Below are 12372 nucleotides of genomic sequence, written 5' to 3' on the forward strand. Positions count from 1 at the left end.
AAGAAGGTGATGAGAATGTAGCAGAGAAATGTAACAATTTGGGAGGACGGAGTTCCTAGAACGCTGGAGAGGCATGTTCATTTTCCGTGCTGTGTAACGTATCACCACAAACTTAGTGGCTTAAGACAGCATACACTTAGTATCTTGCAGTTTGGTGCATCCGGTTACAGGAGTGGCCTAACTGGGGTTCTCTGCTTCAGTCTCCTGGGGCTGCAACCCAGGCAGCTCAAACAGAGAAGAGTTGGCTTCCAAACCCACTCATGTTATTGGAAGAATTAATTTTACTGTGTTGCAGAATTCATGACAGGTTTCTTCTGCAAAGCCAACAATGGATTCTAGAATGAGTCGGCTAGAAAGACAGTTTTACGTGATGTAACGCATTGATGACAGTGCTATCCAGCCATCATTTCTGTAGTCTGTTAGAAGCAAATCAAAGGTCTGTCCCGCATTCAAGGGGAAGGGATTATGCAAGACTGTGAACACCAGGGGCTGAGGGGTGGGGTGGGGGGCGGGTCAAGGGAACCACTGCAAAGCCCACCTGTCACAGAGGCATTGAACATTTTTTTATTTCAGGTATGTGAAACAATGTACTGGTTAGACATTTATACCCCTCACAAAGTGGTAACCCCCGCCCCCATCTACTACCCCTCTGACATCGTATACAGCTGTTACAGTTCCACTGACTATTCCCTATGCTGTGCTCCACATCCCGTGACTCTCTCTGTATATTTAATTATAGGTGACATTCAGTATTTTTCAGCTTCAGCCTCAGGTGTATAGCACAACGGTCAGGCACCTACACTGTCCATGAAGTGATCCCCCTGATAAGTCCAGTGTCTAGCCGACCCCCTACATAATCTTTACAACTTTATTGATTATATTCCTCGAGCTGTATTTCACATTCCCATGGCAATATTGTGACTCCTAATTTAGCTTTCTAATCGCTTTATCTTCTTCCCCATCCCCACCTCCTCCCAGCTAGCAGCTATCAGTTTTTCCTCTATATCTCTGATACTGTTTCTGTTTAGTTTGCTCATTTATTCTGGTTCTTTAGATTCCACCTATAAGTGAGATCACATAGTATTTGCCTTTCTCCATCTAACTTACTTCACTTAGCATAATACCTTCTAGGTCCAGCCATATGGAGAAAAGTGAACCCTTGTGCCCTGTTGGTGGGATTGCAGATTGGTGTAGCCACCATGGCAAACAGTATGGAGGTTATCTCAAAAAAGTGAAAATGGAACTACCTTATGGCATCGAACGTTTAAATAGAGCGGTTAGAGAAAACCTCATTGTGAAGGTGCCATCAGCTCAAATACTTAAGGAGCTGTGGGGGGTGGGCAGCCAGCAGGCGCCCTGAGGGAGCAGCACCCCAGACAGAGGGGGCAGCAAGTGGAAACACGCGGCCGTGGCAGTGTGTGGAGACATTTGAGAAACAGCCAGGAGAAGGAGCGGCTGGAGCAGTCGTGAGAACAGGAGAGGAGCAGAAAAAGATGGAGTCAGATCAGACACCAGCCATGGGGCGGCGGAGGGGAGAGATGGTGACCGTCGTTGGGGGAGGATTTCCTTGGACTTTGTTGGCAATTGTAGGCATTTGACTTTTAAGCAGAGTAAGATGGGAAACCAATGGGGGTTTGGAGAAGAGAGTGCCTTGATTCAGCATTCAGTCCCTGCTGGGCCACAGGCAGAGAAGGACGCTTGTGCAAGTGTGGAGACCAGTTGGGAGCCGCTGGGGCTGGCAGTGAAGGTGGTAAGGACTGGTCAGAACTGGATGGAATCTGAAGGTGGAGCCAACCCTTTTGCTTGTCATCTTGCTCCATTCTGTAGAGAAAGCAATTTCCGAGTTTGGTGCTAAACCTGCTCTGTCCTAGTCTCTTCCTTGAGAATTTGGAGCTGCACCCAAGACAAGGTCGAGTTAATATCCACGAGTGACTAAACTACAGCCTGGAAAACTCAGGAGTCACTGGTTGCCATTGTCTACCATGCTGCCTAGAATAAAGGACAAAGAATTCAGAAAGAAGGCGAAGCAGATGCAGGGAAAAATAGTGGTATGTTGATAGGTAGTGTTCAGTGGCTGTCAGCTCTTGTTACTTAACCCCGCCATGCAAACAAGCATCAACTTATTCACCCCAAGGAAGACAGAACAATCTCTTTTGGGACAAGTTAACCATCAAAGAAATTTATTAAAAAATCTTTTATTTTTTACTGTCAGCAATGCTTTGTTTCTGAAATATTGGTGCGTCTCAGAAAAGGTTGTAAAACTTTTGTGGGCCGGTAAACATTTTGGTCAGACAGAAGATTTATAACAGCATTTTTATGGCTCTCTGACTCATTTTTGAGCCTTACCAGAAATCTTCACTATTGTAGAAACTTACAGAAAACATAATATTTTGACAAAGATCTTTTGTGGGAATATATGTATCTATTTTCTTTTTCAAATTACGTAGTCTCCTATTAAAAGAGAGTAAGCTGTTCTCTTTCTGTTTTGAAATTCTAAGAAGATGAAGCAATTAAGTGAAGTTCAAATGCACATGATTTTTTTTCATCTGAATTGTTACCTGGCCTCTAAACCCCTATAGCCTAGTCTACTGTTTCTAAAGCCTGCTCCACTTTTAAGCAAATGTGATGGTGGTAATTCATTAGGACAGCTTTATTTTAGATACCTGTTCTCATCATTAAGCCATTTTCTTACCAGCTAATTACATATCATGGAAAGTATTAATAAAGGAAAGATTTCATTTCTGCAAGGCTGTTGGCATATCAGTTACTCCCTTCATTGTGTCGTCAACGGTGTGCATATAAATGTGTAAGTGGCTTAAGGCACACGGTGGCTCTTGTCTTGTTACAGTGTGACCATATGTGGCCAGTTATATGTCCTCTGTTTGGAACAATGTGTTGTTTATTTACTGGTCCGCATTCTTCTCTGATCGTTAATTTTTTATAGGCCTTCACCTTTTGAATTGTCCTTACGTGGTATCTTACAGCAACACTGCCTTGCCACTATGTATTTTAAGCTTCTAAACAGAACACAGCCGTGAGATTCCCATGGAAACCATCAAACATTGCAGAAGCCCAGTATTACATTTTTTGACTCCTGTTGTGTGAGGGTTCATGCCCTGTGACAGCCCACTCTAATCTCCAGTGTCCCCAACATGAAGACACAGTTCACCTGGAGGTCATTAAGCGTTCATTGTTTCTTTTATTTTCATTTTTAATTGTTCCTTGGATTGGCTCTAACTTTTGTGATAGAAGAGAGCTAGACCAGCCCATCACAGTGAACCAAAACCCAGATTCTTCTTAAGCACGAGCAACTGTTATAAAGAGGGGAGTAGCAGTTACCAGGGCAATTTCTGTAATACTTGCGCATTCATTCATTCAGCTGTCATTTCCTGAGGAACTGTATCAAGACACACGCTATTTTAGGGCTTGAAGTTACAGTCGTGAACTAGACAAAATTCCTGCCTTCACGAGTGTGCCAAAAAAAATGTACGAGGTCGGGCAATTAAGTTCACAAACTCATCCTAGATAAAACGCTACATGCTTCATTGCTGAATATCATCACTACAGTCACCTTCGATGTACTCCCCTTGGGAAGCTACGCACCGATGCCAGTGCCTAGTCCACCCTTCAAAGCACTTTTGGAACTCTTTTTCTGGAATGGCCATCAGAGCTGTCATCCTATTACCCTTGATGTCCTGGATGTCATCAAAATATCTTCCTCTCAAATATTCCCTTCGTCTTTGGGTAAAGAAAGAAGTCATTGGGGGCCAGATCAGGTGAGTAAGGAGGGTGTTCCAATACAGTTATTTGTTTCCTGACTAAAAACTCCCTCACAGACAGTGCTGTGTGAGCTGGTGCATTGTCGTGATGCAAGAGCCATGAATTGTTGGTGAAAAGTTCAGGTCGTCTAATTTTTTCTCACAGCCTTTTTAGCCCTTCCAAATAGTAAACTTGGCTAACTGTTGAGTTGGTAGAAATTCATAATGAATAATCTCTCTGATATCAAAAAAAGGTTAGCAACATCGTTACAACAAGTTCGTGAACTTAGTTGTTAGACCTTGTATACACATAAGAACGGAAAATACTGTATTAATTGTAATACTCAATATATACTGATAACAAAAGATGAATACAAGTCCCGTTTGACTTCTGCAATGACAAGAGGTGCTCAAAGTGGTTCCCATCAGCATCTAGACACTTCTGATGACGGCGAACTACTGCTTGAGCATAGATAACATCTCTTAAAATGTTTATACATTTTTTTTGGCACCCCTGGTATATATAAAGACACCAAACCAAGCAATGAAATTGAAAATAATAGGGAAGGTGTGTATGTGGGTGGTTATTTTAAGTGAGGTCATTGGGGACACTTCTCTGTAGTAAGGGCAGAGACCTGAGTGAAGTAAGTGAATGCGGCAGGCAGACATCTTAATGCAGTTCCTTCTAGGACTTTCTAGATGCCCTGAAGTGGGGATGAACTTGACATGCAGACACTTGACATACAGCAAGAGTGCCAGCGTGCTAGCACCTGGTACCCAAGCAGGCGGGTTAAGTAAGGGATGTGGCAGTGCAGGTAAGAAGGTGGACAGGGATTGGGGCAGAGGTCGTGCAGTGTCTTGTAGGCCACGCCGAGGACACAGGTTTATTTTGAGTATGAAGGACTTTGAGCAGTAATGTTATGTAACATACAGTTTTGAAAAGACTGATCTATTTGTGGTGAGGCTAATTAATTGTATGAACACAAGAGTAGAGGCCGGAAGACCAGTTAGAACGTACTGCAGTCATTTAGGCAGAGAAGAGAGCATAGAAGAGAGTTGCCTTCAGCGTAGCTCTGAAAGACAGCCAATGGGACCTACTGTTGTGTTGACCACAGACTGTGAACCAAAGGAGTCAAAAGGACTGTAGAGTATTGAGTGTTGTCCTGAGTAGATAGGTCAGTGATGCTGTCATTTACTGAAATGTCTAAAACTGAGGCAGAGTGGTTTCCCTGGGAGATGGGGGTGGGACAAGAGTTCTGATCTGAACATGCTGAGTTAGAGCTGTCCAGTGAGACATCACAATGCAAGTTTTTGGTGGTTCAACATCCAAGTCTGGAATTCAAAGATGTCTGTGCAGGCGTATAAAGCTGTGATCCTGGGAGATGCACCTTTAAGGAGATCATACGTAGGAGTCGCTGCAACTAGAAATGTTTCTGCTACAGGTTTCTAAGGCTATCGCGCCCCCCCCCCCCCATACAAACATCGACTTTAGATGTTTTAGTTATTGATTGCCACAGTAATGCTGCATTAAAAACAACCACAAATCCTCTGTGACACACAACACTGAATTTATTGCTCACATAGTTTTGGTCTGTCGGTGGTCAGCTAGGTAGCTTGGCTGGCCTTGACTGGGCTCACGCACATAACTGGGGTTGGCCAGCTGTCAGCTGGAGCGACTGTGGTGACTCAGCACTGTTCCATGAGTCTGTCATCTTTCATTCTCCAGCAGACGAGCTGGGCCTCTTCACGTGGTGACAGCGAAGCGCAACAGCAAGCAAAGCCAACAAGGCTGTCATGGGTCTCATCTTGCATCTGACTCACTATTGCATGTGAAGGAGGAGGCCATATTACTTGCCCGCAGTGGGAGAGCCCTGCAGAAAATATAGGAAAGGGTGTAATATAGGGGGAGGGGGAGAATTGGGGCCATTTTTGCAATCTGTCACACAGGCTAGCTCGGCGTTCTAATGAGCACACGTAGAAGGTGGTGTGTTACGTAAAGAGAAAACCCTGTAGGAAGAGTCTGCTTCCATCTCAGCAACATCCTCTTCACTCAGACTCAGTCTCTCTTTGAAATTACAAAACACGGGTTTGAAAGTTATGTAGTTCTCTGTACAAATTCCAGCCCGTCTCTTGTATCTCTGTGATGACTTCAACTGAAAAACAGCAATTGTAATGTCTACTTTGTTAAAGTCGTTTAAGGATTAAAAATAATATCCAAAGCTCCTAATGTGTAGTAAGCACTAGATAAATGAAAAATGCTACAACTATTAGTAGGAGAAGTACTATTAGTATTAGGAAATACAGCAGTCAGCCAAGGGGATTTGGGGCCCCAAGAATACAATCATGCAGTGTGACAAGATTGAACCTCCCAAATTATTAATATTTAAAATAAAAAACACCTTTTAATTCCACATGTTGGGTTACCCTGTGGTACTCACTAAGGCTTGAGGTTTATCTTTTCCTTTTTTTAAAAAAATTCATCTTGCACATTTCTATCCTCAAGGTTTTGTTTCAGTACAAATGGGTTATACTCTTAGACGTGATCTGTCTTTTTGCTTTAGCATGAGTAAAACTGGCTCAAAGTTGAGACTGTATTGGGGGAAAGCATGAAGTAATAGAACTCTTCTAACCTCCAGTCCCCGTACGATGGCAGAACAGGACTTGGTTGGAGCAAAATCTGGTAACATTGGTGTCAAGTTTTAAGATGAAAGTGGTGTATTAGTTTGCTGACCCATGTGCGAACACAAAGGGACCTAACAATTGATAACTCCCCACAAAAGGGTTCAAAAATGCCTGAATCAAAGGGCAATGTAGTCAAACTTATCTGTTTTGAAAATAAATGAAACTAACTCAGCTCAGATACTGTATTCAAGTTACTTACGTGATTGAACAATATGGTGAATGTTTAAATAAAAAAATATTACAGTAAAAGACACATTGCTATTAATCCCCCTTGCTTCAAACACACTTATCCCATTGTTCTTGCCATTTTCTGAAGCAGTTCTGAAATCCTCTTTCATGAGTATCTTTAGTTGTGCTGTCCTGGCTGCCTCGATGTCTTGAATTGATTCAAAACATTTCCCTTTCATGGTCACTTTGACTTTGGGGAAAAGCCAGAAGTCTCACGGTGCCAGATCTGGTGAATAAAGTGGATGAGGACACACCATAATGTTTTTATTTGACAGAAGTTGCTATACCAGAAGTGATGTGTGACATGGCACCTTTCTGTTTCGATCACAAAACATGTTGAATGCTGGATGCCGAATGCCATCCAACAGAGAGGCCGGGATCTTCAATATGGGAAGCGGTGCATCAAACCTTAGTAACTTGTGTGACAAGTTTCAACTTGTTCTGTGAAGTCAGTCAGGTGTGAGCTATGATTGAGAGAAGGTGTGTTTTAAAGTGTGCTGTAAATCATCCTCCATCATGACAATGCTCCGTGTCACCCATCGCTTCTGGTACACGGCAATTTCTGTCAAATAAAAACATTACGGTGTGTCCTCATCCACCTTATTCATCGGATCTGGCACTGTGCGACTTCTGGCTCTTCCCCAAAGTCAAAATGATTAAGCAGAGGGAGGCAGCCATGACAATGCAATTAAAGACACTCATGAAAGAGGACTTCCAGAACTGCTTCAGAAAGTGGCAAGAATGATAGGACAAGCGTGTTTGAAGCAAGGGAGAGTATTTTGAAGAGGATTAATGGCGATATGTTTTTTACTGTAAAATTATTATTTTTTTAAATTTAAACAGTCATCATATTTTTTGATCACACCTCATATGCTCACCAGATAAGATTGTGCAACTGGTCATTCAACTTTGTGCACTTGTCCCTATGAGTTCTTGAGTTGACAAGAATATTTCCTTTTTTCCCTTTTAGGTGTGAGCTCCAGGAAAGAGTAGCTCTGTTTATCTTGCTCACTCTCTTATCCTGAGTGCTTGTGCTTTTTACGAACCCAGGGCCATTGGAAAATGCTAAAACTGTATTTGTTGACATATTTGTTAAAAAATGTTTACAGGAAGGACTTTGCCCACGTGCTTTGTCTAGTTCCTCTAGGGTTAGCCTGCATTAAAATAGCTGAGAAATAAACAGTGCAATTGAAGCATGGAAAAATATAAAAAAGAAATTTATTGCTTAACATTTTTAGAAACGATTGTACACCCTCTATGCTGTGTGCCTATAATACATTTACTTGGTTTAGTATTAAGCACTTCCAGGCTTCCGATTGTTATCAGGGTAAATACCTGAACCTGTAACATGGCCATAAAGCCTTGTGTGATGTGACTCTTGCCAACCCATGCTTCTTCATCTGATACCCTTCTCCCCATCTGTCTGGACCCATAGTACCCTAGCCACCTTTCAGTTTCTCGAAGGAACGATGGTCCTAGCAACTCACGGCCTTTCCCTCTGCCTGGACTGCTATTGGGGCAAACCCAGTCACCCTTCTGGTCCTAACTGGACCTCCTTGGACTAAATGAATTCTCCAGTTATACACATACATAGTGTTCAGCATTTTCATTTTTAGCAGCTATCACAGTTTACATATTTACGTATTTTTGTATGATTATTTGATTTATGTCTGTATTCCCTGCTGTATTGGAAGCTCCATGTGGATATGGGCTACGTCTGTGCTTGAGGAGGGCAATACAAGAGTGAGACTAGGCAGAAAGAGGCAGTTATAAGCAATGATCTAAGGATAAGATAGTGGTATCCTGGATGGTGAGGAGGGAAAGATGTGAGCAAACAGATACTTATTTCCTTAGGAGATTGAGTTGATAAGCCTCAGCTATTGGTTGAATTTGAGGTGAGAGAGAAGGAAGAAAATGTGGCTGAAGTATCTGAATGTTCAGTGCTGTTTACTGACGCAGTACACAGATGGGAAAGAACGGGTTTTGGGGGAAAGATGGGCTTAGTTTTTGGTATCTTAAGTTGGTGGTTCCCTTGCTTAACATAAGAGGACACAGATAACAGGCCGTTTGGTAAACCACGGAGATAAATATGTGGGGCTCATCAGCCCTGGGAATAGTTGAGATACTCTGACTGAGACTGCTCTGTAAAAGTGTATAAAGTGAACGAAGAGGGGCTAGAACCAAACTTGAGGCACACTGCTATTTAGAGGATATGCAGAGAGACAGAGGCTGGCCAAGGTGCGTGAGAAGAGTGGCCAGTCTAGCAAAGAGAGATCAGCAGGGCCCAGTTGCAGAAATCCACCTAAGGGTATATTTGAGAAAGAGGGTGTATTCACAGTGTTCGTAAAATCTAATTCCTAACTTAAGAATGTGTTGTCATCTGAGTAGGTGATGGTTGTTTTTCCAAGTGGCCAAAATGTTTCTACCCAAATAGATCTATACATGAAAATAGAGGAAATAGTTCAAAAAGTGGATACTGGAGGTACTGTAGATGGGAAATTACACGACAGGAGGTGTAGAGTTCTAAAGGAAAACACTTTAAGTTTGAGGTGTAACAGAAATATTTAAGTGAACAGTAGCAAGGAACCGACCAGGCTATCCATTCAGCAAGTTACAAAAATATTTGCAGCTCTCACGTAGATACTCTCACTTACTAGGGATCTACTAAAATGATAACTTTTGTAATGTGCATTTATTCAAGTACATTTTTTTTTTTAAATTTAGCACAGATAGTCTTTATTAAACATTCAGGGTCAAAATTCTCTTTTATGGAATATGACCTCTCATATTTATTTAGTGAATGTCTTTTAAAGTGGTATGAAGGCTCCTTTTATCAGGATCTTAACCACCATTTAGTTAAAAAAATCTTCTGATTATTCAACAAATGACAAATACTTATTGAGCAAGTATAGATACCAAGCCCTGGGTTCTGTGAAACAAAACAGACAGAAATTTACATTTCTGATGTGGGGAAATAGACAACCAACAATCAACAAATAATCATTTTAAGTAAATTATATATTAGGCTAGAGGATGACAAGTGCTAGTGGAGGGAAATAGGAGTAGAGTAAGGGGAATTAAGATTGCCAAAGGCGTTACGTGGGTTGAATGTCATCCCTGTGGCAGGCATTTGCTAGACGCTATTCAGTCAGACATTTCCTTACTCTCAACCTTCTGGGAATGAAGATACATAAGCAAGCAGATCAGTGTAATTTGCTGTGACAGCCACTCTGCACTGCAGAAGTACAAAACAGGAGTGTCTAATCCAACCTAGAGACAAATTCTGATGAAGGAAGGCTTCCTGTGAAAGAGAACACCTAACTCCAGCTTTAAAGAAGAGCAAAATTCAACCAGACAGAGAGAGGCATAAAGTGCATTTCAGGATTCTGGAAAAAAAAAAAAAAAAAAAAAGTACGTTGGCCCCGCTTTCCGGCACCTCTCCGTTCCATAGTAGTTGGAGGTAACACAACCCTTACAAATCAGGCTCCTTTATTTATACAACAGAAGGTCAATTTTGGCTCTTGCAAAACACATCAATCCTTCTTTAATCAACAAGTAAGACTCTTCAGGCCAGGAATTGATTACAATGAAACAGTTGCCAAAGTGTCTCGGAAAACATCAATTTTTTGAGTCTGATGAATGTGTCATGTATCTATCCCTCTAAACTGGGTCTTCAGAAAGTGAGCTACGTAGACCACGTTATCATGGCTCTCCTTAGAGATGCCACCATTTTGATAATATGCTAACATTAGAAAATGTATTTGAGCAAAATGTATGCTCAGTTGCTAACCGGTTTCACAGATTGTCTGTTTAATTACTCGATACTTCTTCTACAGGAACCCACCACAATACGTTGTTTTATTATATGTTTTATTATATTTGTTATATTCCAGAAAAATGCAATATCAAATTTACTTTTACAGTGTCTTCTGCTTTTAAACACTTAATATCTGCGCAGTCTTCAATTCTTGTCAAATTTATTTTTCCATCCTCTCCTTCCCCTCCCTGCTCTAGATCTGCTCTTAATCAAATCTCGGTATTATAACGAAGATACTTTTTTCTTTGTGGATCCCCTGAAATAATTTCAGGGACCCTCAGGAATTAATAACATCATGGAGAAAAGTTCTCCTTTCACATAATTGCTGGAGGCACCCAAATCCAATTTAAATTTATGGTACCTTTGCAGAAGTTGCTGGAAAAGTTGGCTTTTTTAATTCCAGAGCTAAGATCTGTGATCTTCATGGATTTTCACATAAACCAAGTAAAAATGCTGTTAATACCCTGTTATTCCAGTTAAGCTCAAATCTTTAAGCAATCAGCAAGTTCTGTTTATTATGCTCCAAAAATAGATCTGATATATCCACATACTCTCACTCTGTCTTCTCTTTGAGTCATTCAGACCAAGCCGCAGCATCTATCTCCTGAACTATTATCTATTATGTTTGCTTCCTAAATATTCTGTTTCCACATTTGCTCAAATAAAATGTATTCTCCACCGTAGGCAGAATGATCTCTTAAAAATAGATATCAGATCTAATAATCCCCTTTCTGAAAATCCTCCAGTGGCTTTCTACTGCCAGTCAAATAAAATCCACGTTTCTCTCTATAGCCTACCTAATTCCACCCTTGCCTCATTCTCTGATGTCATCGTGTACCAATCTGCCCTCACTCACTACTTGCCAGCCAGCTTTCCTGGTCCTTCTGATTCTCAGCTTGACTCCCCCAACCTAAAAGAATGTGTAGCTATAACATGCTCAATAACTACTGGGTGAAATAATAAGTATGTTATTGTGCAGAATTTTGCCAAGACAGAGACTTCATATAACAGGACCTGATATTAACAGTCTTGGGGTATGGAACCAAGAAACATGCTAAATAGACTTGTATTTTTTTTTTTTTAAAGTCTTCTGTGCATGTGAACATGATGTCATTTATAAACAGTACCACGAACATGAAAGTTCCATGTTTGGGCTGTTTAGATACCTAAAATCTAAACCTCTGCCTGCACACTCAGGGGAAGTTGAAAATCTAATGAAATCTCTAGATCCCAGCCCCCGCCACCTCTGAAATAAAGCCCATAGGCAAAACATTTGAAATACAATTTCAAAACACTTACAGACACCTTATAGCTCATCCATGGACTGTAGAGAAAGTCTGTGGATTTCAGGATTTCCAAAGCTACAGAGTAATTGGGAGACAAATTGTACAACAGGTAAACTATTGATGAGTTATCTTGGAAATTAAAAAGATTACAGATACGTCAATTGAGAATTGGAGAGAAATTCAAGATCATCTGATCAGAGACTATAAAATGCTAAAGTTCAGAGATTATATTCAGGTCCAAACCATCCATTCTCAACCTGTGAAATATGGAAAGGACTATAGTGTTTAAGTGATTCCCTGCCAGGCACATAGCATGCTGATGGCAGAGCTGTGGCAAAGTTGTGACCCTTTGGCTCCCGCTAGGTCCTTTTGCTTTACCACCGCATGAGGCTCTGCTTGTGTTATGGAGTTTTGATGGAAAATTAAGTAAAACTGGAAACCAGAATTACTGGTACAATTGCAGTGTCATCGACGGAAAACTTGGCCTCACATGGACCCTACTTGCCTAATTTCTCTAAACCTTTGTCCTAAGTATGTGAGGAGTCACAAAATAATTTTACATTTACAACTTTTTTATATAAGAGATACCAAACAGAGTCTA

Source organism: Rhinolophus sinicus, chromosome 7, assembly GCF_057876585.1.
Source record: "Rhinolophus sinicus isolate RSI-liver-muscle chromosome 7, RSI-T2T, whole genome shotgun sequence".
Classification (NCBI taxonomy): Eukaryota; Metazoa; Chordata; class Mammalia; order Chiroptera; family Rhinolophidae; genus Rhinolophus; species Rhinolophus sinicus.